At 40.2% G+C, this 16710-nt stretch overlaps 1 protein-coding gene across 1 annotated transcript in view; it reads left to right on the top strand.

The window, feature by feature from the left end:
* lrba (LPS-responsive vesicle trafficking, beach and anchor containing) overlaps window positions 1-16710 on the top strand; it is a 373382-nt gene that overhangs the window by 220763 nt on the left and 135909 nt on the right. The gene's annotated exons all lie outside the window — the stretch shown is intronic.

Consider the following 16710-nt stretch of genomic DNA (forward strand, 5'->3'; position numbering starts at 1 on the left):
GTGTAGTTATAATGAGTGCGTGTTAGGACTGTGAAGAGTGTGTAGTTATAATGAGTGCGTGTTAGGATTGTGACGAGTGTGTAGTTATAATGAGTGCGTGTTAGGATTGTGACGAGTGTGTAGTTATAATGAGTGCGTGTTAGGACTGTGACGAGTGTGTAGTTATAATGAGTGCGTGTTAGGACTGTGACGAGTGTGTAGTTATAATGAGTGTGTGTTAGGACTGTGACGAGTGTGTAGTTGTAATGAGTGCGTGTTAGGATTGTGACGAGTGTGTAGTTATAATGAGTGCGTGTTAGGACTGTGACGAGTGTGTAGTTATAATGAGTGCGTGTTAGGACTGTGACGAGTGTGTAGTTATAATGAGTGCGTGTTAGGACTGTGACGAGTGTGTAGTTATAATGAGTGTGTTAGGACTGTGACGAGTGTGTAGTCATAATGAGTGTGTTAGGATTGTGACAAGTGTGTAGTTATAATGAGTGCGTGTTAGGATTGTGACGAGTGTGTAGTTATAATGAGTGTGTGTTAGGATTATGACGAGTGTGTAGTTATAATGAGTGCGTGTTAGGATTGTGACGAGTGTGTAGTTATAATGAGTGCGTGTTAGGACTGTGACGAGTGTGTAGTTATAATGAGTGCGTGTTAGGATTGTGACGAGTGTGTAGTTATAATGAGTGCGTGTTAGGACTGTGACGAGTGTGTAGTTATAATGAGTGCGTGTTAGGACTGTGACGAGTGTGTAGTTGTAATGAGTGCGTGTTAGGACTGTGACGAGTGTGTAGTTATAATGAGTGCGTGTTAGGATTGTGACGAGTGTGTAGTTATAATGAGTGCGTGTTAGGACTGTGACGAGTGTGTAGTTATAATGAGTGCGTGTTAGGACTGTGATGAGTGTGTAGTCATAATGAGTGTGTTAGGATTGTGACGAGTGTGTAGTTATAATGAGTGCGTGTTAGGATTGTGACGAGTGTGTAGTTATAATGAGTGTGTGTTAGGATTGTGACGAGTGTGTAGTTATAACGAGTGCGTGTTAGGATGGTGACGAGTGTGTAGTTGTAATGAGTGCGTGTTAGGATTGTGACGAGTGTGTAGTTATAATGAGTGCGTGTTAGGACTGTGACGAGTGTGTAGTTGTAATGAGTGCGTGTTAGGATTGTGACGAGTGTGTAGTTTTAATGAGTGCGTGTTAGGATTGTGATGAGTGTGTAGTTATAATGAGTGCGTGTTAGGACTGTGACGAGTGTGTAGTTATAATGAGTGCGTGTTAGGATTGTGACGAGTGTGTAGTTATAATGAGTGTGTTAGGATTGTGACGAGTGTGTAGTTATAATGAGTGCGTGTTAGGACTGTGTCGAGTGTGTAGTTATAATGAGTGCGTGTTAGGACTGTGACGAGTGTGTAGTTATAATGAGTGCGTGTTAGGACTGTGACGAGTGTGTAGTTATAATGAGTGCGTGTTAGGATTGTGACGAGTGTGTAGTTATAATGAGTGCGTGTTAGGATTGTGATGAGTGTGTAGTTATAATGAGTGCGTGTTAGGACTGTGACGAGTGTGTAGTTATAATGAGTGCGTGTTAGGATTGTGACGAGTGTGTAGTTATAATGAGTGTGTTAGGATTGTGACGAGTGTGTAGTTATAATGAGTGCGTGTTAGGACTGTGTCGAGTGTGTAGTTATAATGAGTGCGTGTTAGGACTGTGACGAGTGTGTAGTTATAATGAGTGTGTGTTAGGATTGTGACGAGTGTGTAGTTATAATGAGTGTGTTAGGATTGTGACGAGTGTGTAGTTATAATGAGTGTGTTAGGATTGTGATGAGTGTGTAGTTATAATGGGTGTGTGTTAGGATTGTGACGAGCGTGTAGTTATAATGAGTGCGTGTTAGGACTGTGACGAGTGTGTAGTTATAATGAGTGCGTGTTAGGATTGTGACGAGTGTGTAGTTATAATGAGTGTGTTAGGACTGTGACGAGTGTGTAGTTATAATGAGTGTGTGTTAGGACTGTGACGAGTGTGTAGTTATAATGAGTGCGTGTTAGGATTGTGACGAGTGTGTAGTTATAATGAGTGCGTGTTAGGATTGTGACGAGTGTGTAGTTATAATGAGTGCGTGTTAGGATTGTGACGAGTGTGTAGTTATAATGAGTGCGTGTTAGGATTGTGACGAGTGTGTAGTTATAATGAGTGTGTTAGGACTGTGACGAGTGTGTAGTTATAATGAGTGCGTGTTAGGACTGTGACGAGTGTGTAGTTGTAATGAGTGCGTGTTAGGACTGTGACGAGTGTGTAGTTGTAATGAGTGCGTGTTAGGACTGTGATGAGTGTGTAGTTATAATGAGTGTGTGTTAGGACTGTGACGAGTGTGTAGTTATAATGAGTGCGTGTTAGGATTGTGACGAGTGTGTAGTTATAATGAGTGCGTGTTAGGACTGTGACGAGTGTGTAGTTATAATGAGTGCGTGTTAGGATTGTGACGAGTGTGTAGTTATAACGAGTGCGTGTTAGGATTGTGACGAGTGTGTAGTTATAATGAGTGTGTTAGGATTGTGACGAGTGTGTAGTTATAATGAGTGCGTGTTAGGACTGTGACGAGTGTGTAGTTGTAATGAGTGCGTGTTAGGATTGTGACGAGTGTGTAGTTATAATGAGTGTGTGTTAGGACTGTGACGAGTGTGTAGTTATAATGAGTGCGTGTTAGGACTGTGACGAGTGTGTAGTTATAATGAGTGCGTGTTAGGACTGTGACGAGTGTGTAGTTATAATGAGTGCGTGTTAGGATTGTGACGAGTGTGTAGTTATAATGAGTGCGTGTTAGGACTGTGACGAGTGTGTAGTTATAATGAGTGCGTGTTAGGATTGTGACGAGTGTGTAGTTATAATGAGTGCGTGTTAGGACTGTGACGAGTGTGTAGTTATAATGAGTGCGTGTTAGGACTGTGACGAGTGTGTAGTTATAATGAGTGCGTGTTAGGATTGTGACGAGTGTGTAGTTATAATGAGTGTGTGTTAGGATTGTGACGAGTGTGTAGTTATAATGAGTGTGTGTTAGGACTGTGATGAGTGTGTAGTTATAATGAGTGTGTTAGGACTGTGACGAGTGTGTAGTCATAATGAGTGTGTTAGGATTGTGACAAGTGTGTAGTTATAATGAGTGCGTGTTAGGATTGTGACGAGTGTGTAGTTATAATGAGTGTGTGTTAGGATTGTGACGAGTGTGTAGTTATAATGAGTGCGTGTTAGGACTGTGACGAGTGTGTAGTTATAATGAGTGTGTGTTAGGTTTGTGACGAGTGTGTAGTTATAATGAGTGCGTGTTAGGATTGTGACAAATCTAGAAATTGTTTGTGTTCTAGTTTTTACGCACACAGACCTCTTAAAAGAATAGAAACGGAGTAAACACCGAGGTGTTGTGGTGTTCAGCTCTCTGAAGATGGGCGTTAATTAGTGATTGATGTGAAAGGAGAAAATGTTGGGAAAGTTCAAAGATGAGGAGAGGAGGTTTTATTCACAGAGAGACACACACAGGGACATGAGGGTTCCTCAGAGAGTGTTAACAGAAGCACAGGATCATGTTACTGCTAAACGAGTGCAGCGAAAGAGAAAGTGGACATGTCAGATTGAGTGGATTGTAAATTGTGATTCGGGTGTGCATAACACACACGCACGCACACACACAGAGTCCACCTCATTATTAATGTATGTAAGCCGTAATGCTTTGCTAAAAATATCCAGATGCTCATCAAAAATTCAATACAACACAAATACACCTCGACACAGTGTAACACACTGCGATAAAATGATACAATGTCAACATTACACTGACAAATAAAATGACCACAACTGTTCATGACAACAATGAGCACAACACACACACCCTCAAAATAACAACAAACATGAACACAACAAACAAACAAAATGAAAGGAGCCAGACAACAACAAAACAGTCCACACATCAGCAAAACATGAACATGATGCAGCAAAATATATCAACAAAACATCAAGTGACATCTACAGTGGTGCTTGAAAGTTTGTGAACCCTTTAGAATTTTCTATATTTCTGCATAAATATGACCTAAAACGTCATCAGATTTTCACACAAGTCCTAAAAGTAGATAAAGAGAACCCAGTTAAACAAATGAGACAAAAATATTATACTTGGTCATTTATTTATTAAGGAAAATGATCCAATATTACATTTCTGTGAGTGGCAAAAGTATGTGAACCTTTGCTGTCAGTATCTGGTGTGCACGGGCGATTGCTCTAAGACAATGAGGGAGGCTCAGCTTCCTCTAAAAATGACGAACATCGTGTAGGATGAATTGCGCTAGGCTTATGTTATAGCCGACCTTATAATATTGCCATTTCAGATCCAGAATCATAGAAATATATGTGCTCAACCCACTACAGTGCGAAATCATTCCGTTATAACTTTAATGTGTGCGTGAGTTTTTCCCCCTCGTGACAGCGCGATGCAGCCCAGCCTCAGTGGACTTCAATGGCATTTGGGAGCTATGCGCTTTCAATCTCAAAATGCAAGACGATGATTGGACATATACTGCGAAACCGCCCGCCCACGGAATCTCACGGACTCCCAGCCTCAGTGGACTTCAATGGCATTTGGGAGCTCTACGCTTTTCAATCTCAAAATGCAAGACGATTATTGGACAAATACTGCGAAAACGCCTGCCCACGGACTCCCAGCCTCACATGGGAGGGACATGGCAGTTTCCGCGAGGAGACTGGTGATTGGTGAAAGCGGCCGGATATTTTCTTTGATTGACAGCTCGTTTCAACTATAGACAGGCAGCGGTGAATTTCAGTTCAGTCCCATGCGGATTCGCAAGTGCTGTGGTGTATTGTAAGAGATCAGCTTACATTTCGATTTCATTCATTACATACGGTTTCTACCAGCTTTTTTAGTTTGTATATATTTTCATTGTAAATAAAGTGTAAATATAGTGTTGTCAAGTTTGCTATCTTAGTTCCAGAAATTTCGTTTATTTGAGTGACTGAACTTGAACTTGAGGGGGCTAGTCAGCTAGCAAGAAAGCTGCGCACGGATGCCAAGCATTGCTGATTTAATTTTGGCGAAGCCATTTGCCAGTCTTCCTTTCGAGGAAAAAATTAAAATTAAAGAGCAGGGTAGACCAACGCCTCAAATTGACTTGGTGAAAAAGGTAGGGAATAATACTCGTTCCTTTCAGCTCTCCTGGTACGAGAAAGTGAATTGGCTAACAGCAAGTGACCCACATCAACAACAGTAAATAGGCTACTTTAGTAATATGTCATGGATGGACCAAAAATATAGAATCTATTTAAAATGTTTATGCTGAGTATATTATATTGGAATATATATTTTTCTGGATATGAATTAAACACAGCTACAATTTGGAAAACATTTTTAAACAAAAACACAGCCGAGAACATTTCACACTACAGACCTGGATTAAAAGTGAAGGGTTATCAAAATTGTCAATAAAACATTTCTCAGTCAAAATAAGTAAAATACAGGGAAAGTGTCATTGAATGAAATGTGTGGCAACCAGCTCTACTGCTGAGGTTCCTGACAAAGAGCTGCTTTCAATAATGATCAGTTTTTAAATAACATGCCACAATTTTAAAATATAAAATGTTAAAATATACTCCTCCCCCCAACACCACCATCATGTATATTGGACAGTAGGCTAATGGGCCAAAAGAACCTGTTATTTCACAGTTTGTGACCCTGCCATCAATCAGCCAGATCAGAGGCAAGAGTATGGGCAAAATTGATGTGTTTTCTTTTAAAATCTGGAAATATCGTAACCGACTAGCCTCCCCTGTTTGAAAGACTACCAGCCGCCACTGCTGGTGAGACCCCCTTGTGCAGGAATAACTGCAACTAAATGTTTCCGGTAACTGTTGATCAATCCTGCACACCGGCTTGGAGGAATTTTAGCCCATTCCTCCGTACAGAACAGCTTCAACTCTGGGATGTTGGTGGGTTTCCTCACATGAACTGCTCACTTCAGGTCCTTCCACGACATTTCGATTGGATTAAGGTCAGGACTTTGACTTGGCCATTCCAAAACATTAACTTTATTCTTCTTTAACCATTCTTTGGTAGAACGACTTGTGTGCTTAGGGTTGTTGTCTTGCTGCATGGCCCACCTTCTCTTGAGATTCAGTTCATGGACAGATGTCCTGATATTTTCCTTTAGAATTCGCTGGTATAATTCAGAATCCATCAGTTTCTCATTTAACTCACGAACTCTCATTTAAACCAAAAAGTTCTAATTTGGTCTCATCCGTCCACAAAACATTTTTCCAATAGCCTTCTGGCTTGTTCACGTGATCTTTAGCAAACTGCAGACGAGCAGCAATGTTCTTTTTGGAGAGCAGTGGCTTTCTCCTTGCAACCCTGCCATGCACACCATTGTTGTTCAGTGTTCTCCTGATGGTGGACTCATGAACATGAACATTAGCCAATGTGAAAGAGGCCTTCAGTTGCTTAGAAGTTACCCTGGGGTCCTTTGTGACCTCACCGACTATTACACGCCTTGCTCTTGGAGTGATCTTTGTTGGTCGACCACTCCTGGGGAGGGGAACAATGGTCTTGAATTTCCTCCATTTGTACACAATCTGTCTGACTGTGGATTGGTGGAGTCCAAACTCTTTAGAGATGGTTTTGTAACCTTTTCCAGCCTGATGAGCATCAACAACGCTTTTTCTGAGGTCCTCAGAAATCTCCTTTGTTCGTGCCATGATGCACTTCCACAAACATGTGTTGTGAAAATCAGACTTTGATAGATTCCTGTTCTTTAAATAAAACAGGGTGCCCACTCACACCTGATTGTCATCCCATTGATTGAAAACACGTGACTCTAATTTCACCTTCAAATTAACTGCTAATCCTAGAGGTTCACATACTTTTGCCACTCACAGATATGTAATATTGGATCATTTTCCTCAATAAATAAATGGCCAAGTATAATATTTTTGTCTCATTTGTTTAACTGGGTTCTCTTTATCTACTTTTAGGACTTGTGTGAAAATCTGATGATGTTTTAGGTCATATTTATGCAGAAATATAGAAAACTCTAAAGGGTTCACAAACTTTCAAGCACCACTGTACACAACAACACAAGACAGTAAACACAATGGCAGCAACATAAACAAAAATACAAAAACGTTACATGCGGCACAATAAAAATATCTACAGCACAAAATTCAAGCAGCAATAAAAACAAAACAGTATGAACACACCCGTAATACAAAACAACAAAAAGCAGAACAGGAGGTACACAAACGACAGAACAATAAACACACCAAAACTACAAAAATACACAACAGCATAAAAAAAAAAACGGGAACCATCATGACGGAAGGAACAAAATGGTATGATTACAACCTGCCAAAAAAAAAAAAAAACCTTACAATGACAAGATAGCAGGTACACAACAAACAAATCTTTACAAAGCAAAAACGACACAACACGACAAAATCATAAACAGCAAAACTAAATGTACACATCAACACAACGCAGTATGAATACAATACAATGACAAAATATTCACAAACGCACAAAATAGCAGCTACACAAACAATATGAACACAACAGAAAAAAACAGTGACAAAAAGCAGAGACACGACAAAATAGTGTGTGGAACACAAAACATGAACACAACTTGCGTAATGGCAGTGTGTTAATTCCGTGTGTGTGTGCGTGGTGTTTTTTTTTTTTTTATTTCTTTTTTTTTTTACACACTTTTTACTAAACGCCTCATACATCTCAGAGCCCTTATGCTAACAGCTACATTCCCCACGTGGTGAAGTTTGATTGCTCTCTTTGTGACCAGGACAAAACGATCTCCATCCGTCTCTCACACACACACACACCTCGAGCCTGGAGGAGAGAAAGGCCGCATCATTTACACACCCAACACGCAAACGCTGACCTTCATGAATAATGATGCTTTTCTCTCAAACCTGTTATCGTCTGGAGCGCGAGGGCATCCGTCAGAGAGAGTGCGAGTGTGTGTGTGTGCTTCCTGAGCCGATATTACACAGGAGTTCATTTCTGGTCCTGCAGATTACTATTTAAACGACAGCGCTATGACCTTTTCGGTGGCGCACGACTTTCATACATCACTTTCCCCACACTTGTCGCGAGAGTGCGAGTGCGAGCCTTTTCTCATTAGCGCCTCGCTCCACAGATAGCTCCGTATCGGCGCAGATTATTTTCTTTGATTTGCATAAACCGTGTGTTTGTGGAAATTGAATAGATGAGTGGAATAATCCGTCACACACCCAGCGCACTTCCTTCTGATGCTTTCTTTCTTTCTTTCTTTCTTTTTTTTTTATTTCCTTCCCTCTCGCGTGCCGATCCTCCCGCGCTCCGTAAGAGGTGGCTCCGGGGTCACGCCGCACAGGAAATGATGAATATCACACAATGAATGATTCTGTTTCACTCCGTAATCTCACACACTCGAGCGCTAAAGCCGATTCCTTTTGCATAATAGTTTTTAAATGTGAATTTTTGTGTATTAATCAGGATCGGAAGGGGGAGGGGCTGGAAAGGGGCCAGGAGGGGCGTGGCACAAGAGATGAAATCCCAGATTAAAAACAGTAGCAAAAAAATAAATAAATTACATTTTCAAGCTGTTTCTTGTGGAGAAAAACACATTTGTAAAAAAAAAATAAAAGAAAAAGAAATGCAGAGAAAAGTCAGATATGTTACACATTTGAATTTTATATTTTTTGTACAATTTTTAATTTATTATAATTGATTTTTCCCATATGTGAATTTTTTGTGATTGTGTGTTATATTTTTCACTTTTTTTTTTTTTAAACATCTGCATATAGAGATTCTTTTCCAGGGTTTTTTTTTGTATTTTTCATGCAGTTTTTGTTTAAAGATGTTCATTTTTCCTCACGTGCAATTTTTTAGCATGCTTTTCATCTTGCATGCACTGGAAATGCAAGTGAGGTTTAATCACCGCCTCTTTGGTATCACATCCCCTCCAATTAAGAGTGATAATGACCCACGCCTCTCACACAAAAGGCACACGTATGCGTCAGGTGTTAAATCACCGTGCTGGAGAGACTGACGTGGGTTCGGTTGTTGCGTTGTGTATCATGGTGTTCGTAGTCAGCAGGTCAGATTAATCAGGTTCTGACGATTTCTGTAAACCATCGTTCAAGATCCGGAGAGGTACGGAGGGGGAAAGGAGGATGAGGAAAGGAAAAGTTAAAAAAAAAAAAGGAAAAATATTACATGCAGAAAAGAAAATAGGATAAATGGAGAGAATATATAAAGAGCAAGACTGTAGGGAAGGAAAACAGAACATAGACGAGTTGTAAAAGTGAAAAGAAGAACAAAAAGAGCTATGGAGGAGGAAAAAGAAAGAAAGGGCATATAAAAAAAAGGAGGCATCAGCACAGAGATGCGATGGACGGATAAGTTTTATATGTCTTTCTGTTGCATTGTGCTGTCGCTGCAGAAATCTCTCTCTCTCTCTCTCTCTCTCTCTCTCTCTCTCTCTCTGTGTGTCTGAAAGATAAAGGAGATTTTTTGGTAAATGGTGAAAGTGTTGAAATAAATGAGCAGAAGGAAAACGACTGCAGCACAGAGAGCACCATCTATCACACACACACACACACACACACACACACACACACACACACACACACACACACATGACCTGTGACACACCGCTGAGGGGTTCAAGCCAAAGGAGAGAATCAATACTGCCCTGATATTACAGAAGGAGAGAGAGAGAGAGAGAGAGAGAGAGAGGTGAAATCTGAAAGTGAGAGACACACAGGAAGAGAGAAAGTAAAATGGGGAGACTACAGCATGATGAGAGAATATTGGAGAAGGAGCGAGAGACGTGGATGGACATCAGCACATTGTAAAGAAATAAAAAGAAAGGAAGTAAAGAAGAGACTGAAGGAAAGAAAAGAAAGGAGAGACGGAAGAAGGATGAGAGAGAAAGAAACAAAGAAAAGATTAAAAAACATTGACGTGAGAAAGATGAGGGGAAGAAAAGAGTAGCTCAAATCACAGAAAGGAAAAGAGAGAAGAGGACAACAGCAGAAGGAGGAGATAGGGATGGATAGAAAATTGGAAGCAGGAGAGAGAGAGAGATTGTTTCAGTCTTGTATTGATCAGGCTCTTATTATCACAGCCATAAACACTGCAGCATATGAGTGGTGTGTGTGTGTGTAAGTAATAGTGTTTGCTGGTGCTATATTTTGGTGGATTCTATTAGAGATAGGTGTAGTAGCTCAGAAAGAGATACACACACACACACACACACACACACACACACGAGGGATGGGATTCCGACTCTCTCCAGTGAATCACTGAAATTGGTGCTTTCACCTCCTTGTCTGTATTTTTGTTTATCGTTTTAATTTCAAAATGCTCGATAAATTCTCACTCCACCTTCTGATATTAAGATTCCCAAGCTGCATTTTGATCACACTGTCTGTGATTAATGATGGTGAAGACCGATCGACATTTGGCCAAACGGTCACAGAATCTATTACAGTTAAACGATTCCCCTCCAAAGAGTCATCGATTCCCTCATCGATTCATGATTGAGTAGGCAGTTTGAGTTACATGATTGTCTCATGTCCTGATTCAAATACACAATTGTGATTGAAAAAAGAATCATTTTAGCATTAAAAGAATCACTTCAAAGAGTCAAATAACTTCAAAGGGTCAAATCACCCCCAAGCTTCGTGATTCTCTTACTGTATGTTCTTGATTAGATACACAATTGGGATAAAAAGAAACCAATCATTTTGGAGTAAGAAGAATCATTTCAAAGAGTCACATTATCTCAAGGACTCATGACTGAGTTGGCAGTTTGTGTCAAATAACTTTAAAGAGTCAAATACCCTCAAAGGTTCATGATCGTCTGATATTCTTGTTCAGATACAGTGGTGCTTGAAAGTTTGTGAACCCTTTAGAATTTTCTATATTTCTGCATAAATATGACCTAAAACATCAGGTTTTCACACAAGTCCTAAAAGTAGATAAAGAGAACCCAGTTAAACAAATGAGACAAAAATATTATACTTGGTCATTTATTTATTGAGGAAAATGATCCAATATTACACATCTGTGAGTGGCAAAAGTATGTGAACCTTTGCTTTCAGTATCTGGTGTGACCCCCTTGTGCAGCAATAACTGCAACTAAACGTTTCCGGTAACTGTTGATCAGTCCTGCACACCGGCTTGGAGGAATTTTAGCCCATTCCTCTGTACAGAACAGCTTCAACTCTGGGATGTTGGTGGGTTTCCTCACATGAACTGCTCGCTTCAGGTCCTTCCACAACATTTCCATTGGATTAAGGTCAGGAATTTGACTTGGCCATTCCAAAACATTAACTTTATTCTTCTTTAACCATTCTTTGGTAGAACGACTTGTGTGTTCAGGGTCGTTGTCTTGCTGCATGACCCACCTTCTCTTGAGATTCAGTTCATGGACAGATGTCCTGACATTTTCCTTTAGAATTCGCTGGTATAATTCGGAATTCATCATTCCATCAATGATGGCAAGCCGTCCTGGCCCAGATGCAGCCAAACAGGCCCAAACCATGATACTACCACCACCATGTTTCACAGATGGGATAAGGTTCTTATGCTGGAATGCAGTGTTTTCCTTTCTCCAAACATAACGCTTCTCATTTAAACCAAAAATTTCTAATTTGGTCTCATCCATCCACAAAACATTTTTCCAATAGCCTTCTGGCTTGTCCACGTGATATTTAGCAAACTGCAGACAAGCAGCAATGTTCTTTTTGGAGAGCAGTGGCTTTCTCCTTGCAACCCTGCCATGCACACCATTGTTGTTCAGTGTTCTCCTGATGGTGGACTCATGAACATTAACATTAGCCAATGTGAGAGAGGCCTTCAGTTGCTTAGAAGTTACCCTGGGGTCCTTTGTGACCTCACCAACTATTACACGCCTTGCTTTTGGAGTGATCTTTGTTGGTCGACCACTCCTGGGGAGAGTAACAATGGTCTTGAATTTCCTCCATTTGTACACAATCTGTCTGATTGTGGATTGGTGGAGTCCAAACTCTTTAGAGATGGTTTTGTAACCTTTTCCAGCCTGATGAGCATCAACAACACTTTTTCTGAGGTCCTCAGAAATCTCCTTTGTTGGTGCCATGATACACTTCCACAAACGTGTTGTGAAGATCAGACTTTGATAGATCCCTGTTCTTTAAATAAAACAGGGCGCCCACTCACACCTGATTGTCATCCCATTGATTGAAAACACCTGACTCGAATTTCATCTTCAAATTAACTGCTAATCCTAGAGGTTCACATACTTTTGCCATTCACAGATATGTAATATTGGATCATTTTCCTCAATAAATAAATGACCAAGTATAATATTTTTGTCTCATTTGTTTAACTGGGTTCTCTTTATCTACTTTTAGGACGTGTGTGAAAATCTGATGATGTTTTAGGTCATATTTATGCAGAAATATAGAAAATTCTAAAGGGTTCACAAACTTTCAAGCACCACTACACAGTTGGGACAGAAAGAAAAGAATCATCTTGGAGTTAAAAAAAATCACTTCAAAGAGTCAAATCACTTTATCGATTCATGATATTTAGTTGGCAGTTTGGGTTTCATGATTCTCTAATTTCATTAATCAGGTACACAGTTGTGATAGAAAAAAATAATCACTGTCGTGTTAAAAGAATCACTTCAAAGAGTCAAATCTCCTTAAAGGTTCATGATTCTCTCATGTTCAGATATACAGTTGGCATACAAAAAAAAAATCATCTTGGAGTTAAAAGAATCGCTTCAGACTCAAATCACCTGATCAATTCATGGTTGAGTTGTTTCATGATTCTTCAGTTTCATTAATCAGATACACAGTTGTGATCGAAAAAAGAATAATTATAACGTTAAAAGAATCACTTCAAAGAGTCAAATAACCACAAAAGTTCATCATTCTCTAATGTTCTTGTTCAGATACACAATTGGGATCGAAAGAAAAGAATCATCTTGCAGTGAAAAGAATCATTTCAAAGAGTCAAATCACCCCAAGGACTTATGATTGAGTTGACAATTTGAGTTTCACAAATCTCTAATGTCATTAATCAGATAGACAACTATGGGTGTGTTTGAAGCGGGAAAAATGCTGTCTCAAGAGGGTGTCGAACAAGACAGTGATGCATCAAGGACCTTTCAAAACTGATCATACTCTCATTTCATGTCTTCTAAGATGCCTTTAAACTGCCCCCAGTTGAAGGTACCATCAGTATATCCTCGGCGTTGCCTATTACCCATAAATCTGTGCAGCAATAATGAATGTTCTGTGTTCACGATTGTCAAATGTGAAAGAGTCAAAGCTTCTTTGAGATGATTCTTTTCACTGTAATAGATCCTTGGCTGAAAATGAATCAGTATGCTTTACTCATGATTCTCAAACATCATTAATCACATACAGTACAATTGTGATTGGCGGGAAAAAAAAGAATCATCTTTGAGTTAAAAGAATCGCATTAAAGAGTCAACTCAGTAACAAGTCTTTGAGGTGATTTGACTCTTAGATAATTCATTTTACGTTGATAGACTCTGCGATAGCTTGGATAAAAATTCATCAGTGTTCTGTGTTAATGATTCTTTAATGCGAATGAGTCAAATTGCTAAAAATCACTCAACGATTCAGTTCTTCTGGGTGATTCTTTTACCTTGAATCGATCCTGTGATGATTCAGGATTCACAATTCTTTTACGTGAAAGATAATTCTCTAACATCACTAATCACACACAGTGCCGCTATAAGTGACGGAAAAGATTTGTCTCGAAGGTCTAAAATTATTTCCTGAAGAAGTCAGATCACCTCAAACTGTCGACTCCTTCATGATGCTTTGAGTTGATTCGACTCTTTGAATCTTTTACCTGTAAAAGATCCTGTAATTTGACCTAAGAGTGTCAAAATCACTACATCGATTTGAGTCATTATATTACAGAATTGTGAATCCAGAATACTGATAAGTTTCAGCCAGACTGTCAAATGAATCACTTCAGGGAGTCGTGAACGAGTCGATTCTTTGAGGTGATTCTTTTCACTTGGGTTTTTTTTTGTGTGTTTTTTTTTCTTTTAATCACAGTTGCGATAAATGTGATTCACGACTGATGAATTTTCAAACAAACTTTGACACAGTTGATTCCAGATAACAGACTCGCATGTAAGAGTCAATTCACCTTGAAGAGTAGACTCGTTCTCGAACGACACGTGACTAGTGCACACACAAGCACGCGCTTGGGCGCTAACATATGGACATCATCAGCTGTTCAGAAGCTGTTAATACGTTGTGGTTTGACACTCTGTTTCTGTTTCCTGCCACTGTGCTGTATATACTCACACACACATTGTGCGATGTTTTCATTACCGCATAGTTTAATCCCCTACACACACGCGTGCGTGGAATATTTCAGAGATTTGGGGTAGCTAGCATGCTGTCTGGTAATCAACACACAAAATGAATGTTAGCATGCAAATATATGATGATCCCCCCCCCCCCCCCCACACACACACACACACACACACACTCACTCATGTTTGACAATCCACAGATACACAAATGTACACACACAGTAGGAGTTAGCACACTCGCTAATGTCTACCCGCTAATCCCTGTTTACTTCTCAAGTCTCCAGGTGGACGAAGAGGAAAAATGAGATGACTAGCATAAAGACAGCTGCTCTCTCTCTCTCTCTCTCTCTCTCTCTCTCTCTGGGATGTTTGTACGTGCTTCTCGAGTGTTTATGGCTAAAGCCGGCCATTAATGGCGCTCGTTATGAAGCTAACATAAATAGCCGCTGGCTGATCTTTCTGTTATGACATACTGTAATGCTTTAAGCATTTTTTTCCTCTTTCTGTGTGTGTGTGTGTGTGTGTGTGTGTGTGAGAGAGAGAGAGAGAGAGAGAGACAGAAACCTTATAAACCCATTTATGGCTTTCACAGGTCAGTGTGTGTGCGCGGAGGACTCTCATCAGAAAGAATAATCAACAACAGAATGATGCCAATCTGTTAATCCTGAATAAAGAGGAGATGAGTCGCATCCTCTCAAACACATACAGCATGAGCAGTGCAGCGTTCACACGTGCGAAACGTGTCCCAGGCAGCAAGGTGCAAACGTACAGAATGACGAAAGGGAAGAAGGAAGAAAATTAAGGGAAAAAAGAAAGACATGGTGAAGAGAGAGAACAAAAATAATGAAAGAATTCAAACAGAAGTATAAAAATGAATGACAGAGGAAATAATAATGGAGAGAAAAGAAAAAGGAGGAATTCAAAAGGAGAACATTAATAAAAGGATAATTAGACTGGAAAGAAAGTAAGAAAGAAGGAAGGCAGGGCTGGAAAAGGGAGGCAGATCACACCAAGGAAGAAATGATGGCTGAGGGTGTACAGGAAGAGAAAGATCAAAAAGAAAGAGAATTTTTAACAAGTTTAAAAATCAACAAATGAATGACTGAAAGAAAATAAGAACAAAGAAAGGAAGACAAAAGTGAAACAGAAAGGAAGAATTAAATAAAAAGAAAATAAAGGAAAAGGGTACAGAAATATTTAAAAAGTGTATTTATTTTAAATAAAGGGGAAAAACAAAAAAGATGAATAAAGAAAAGAATAGCAGGAGGAAAATGAAGCACAAGAAAGGAAGACGGGAGAAATGTAACAAAAGGGGAAAATGAACAATGACATACGATTAAAAACGTAGAGAGAGCGAGAGAGATTAGAAAGGAAAGAGTGCGGAAATTGAAGAGAGTGTATTATTGCTGTATTAAAGCAGGAGAGTAAATAATGCAGCGTTCACAGATACGAAATGTGATTTCGTGTTTAAAACAGGATTATAGTCTAATCCTGTAATCCACTGCTCCAGTCCCACTGTTGCACACGCACGCAGCCTCGGTTTACCCAGAGTGCTTTAGGAAAGCGATGAGCTGATAAGGCTGAGGCTCTTCACACACACACACACACACACACACACACACACACCCTCTCTCTCACGAGGATCTCGATTTACTTTAAGTGAAAGCGGAGCTGTTTAATACAAGAGATCAGTGAGATGGGGAAGAATCCATTTCCTCCTGCGTATGTATCACTGTGCAGAGTAAACAGGAGAAATCATTAGCCTCCGTCTGTGCGCGCGCACACGCATGGAGTAAGATACACAAATATAACATGCACATACCACAGCATGACATACATTATATGATATAAACAAACATCTGTGATCATTAGCTGATCTAAAAGCACCATCAGTCATGTCCTCACACACACACACACACACACACACACACACACACTCTAGCCCTTACCCCGATCCCCTACACCCTACAACCTATCCCTTATGTGCAACAGCACATCCCCCTACACCCTGTGCCCTACAGCCTCTCCCCTCTGCCCTACAATCTGTCACCTCCTACACCCTACAGCACATCCCCCTACACCCTGTGCCCTACAGCCTCTCCCCTATGCCCTACAATCTATCACCTACACCCTACAGCCTATCCCTTACTGCCTATGCCCTACACTTTACACCCCACAGCCTATCCCCGATACCCTACATCCTCTCCCCTACGCCCTACAACCTCACCTCCTACACCCTGTGCCTTACAGCCTAATCCTTATTCCTTGTGCCCTACAGCCTCTCCCCTATGCCCTACAATCTATCACCTATCCCC

This window comes from Neoarius graeffei, chromosome 3 (assembly GCF_027579695.1).
Source record: "Neoarius graeffei isolate fNeoGra1 chromosome 3, fNeoGra1.pri, whole genome shotgun sequence".
Classification (NCBI taxonomy): domain Eukaryota; kingdom Metazoa; phylum Chordata; class Actinopteri; order Siluriformes; family Ariidae; genus Neoarius; species Neoarius graeffei.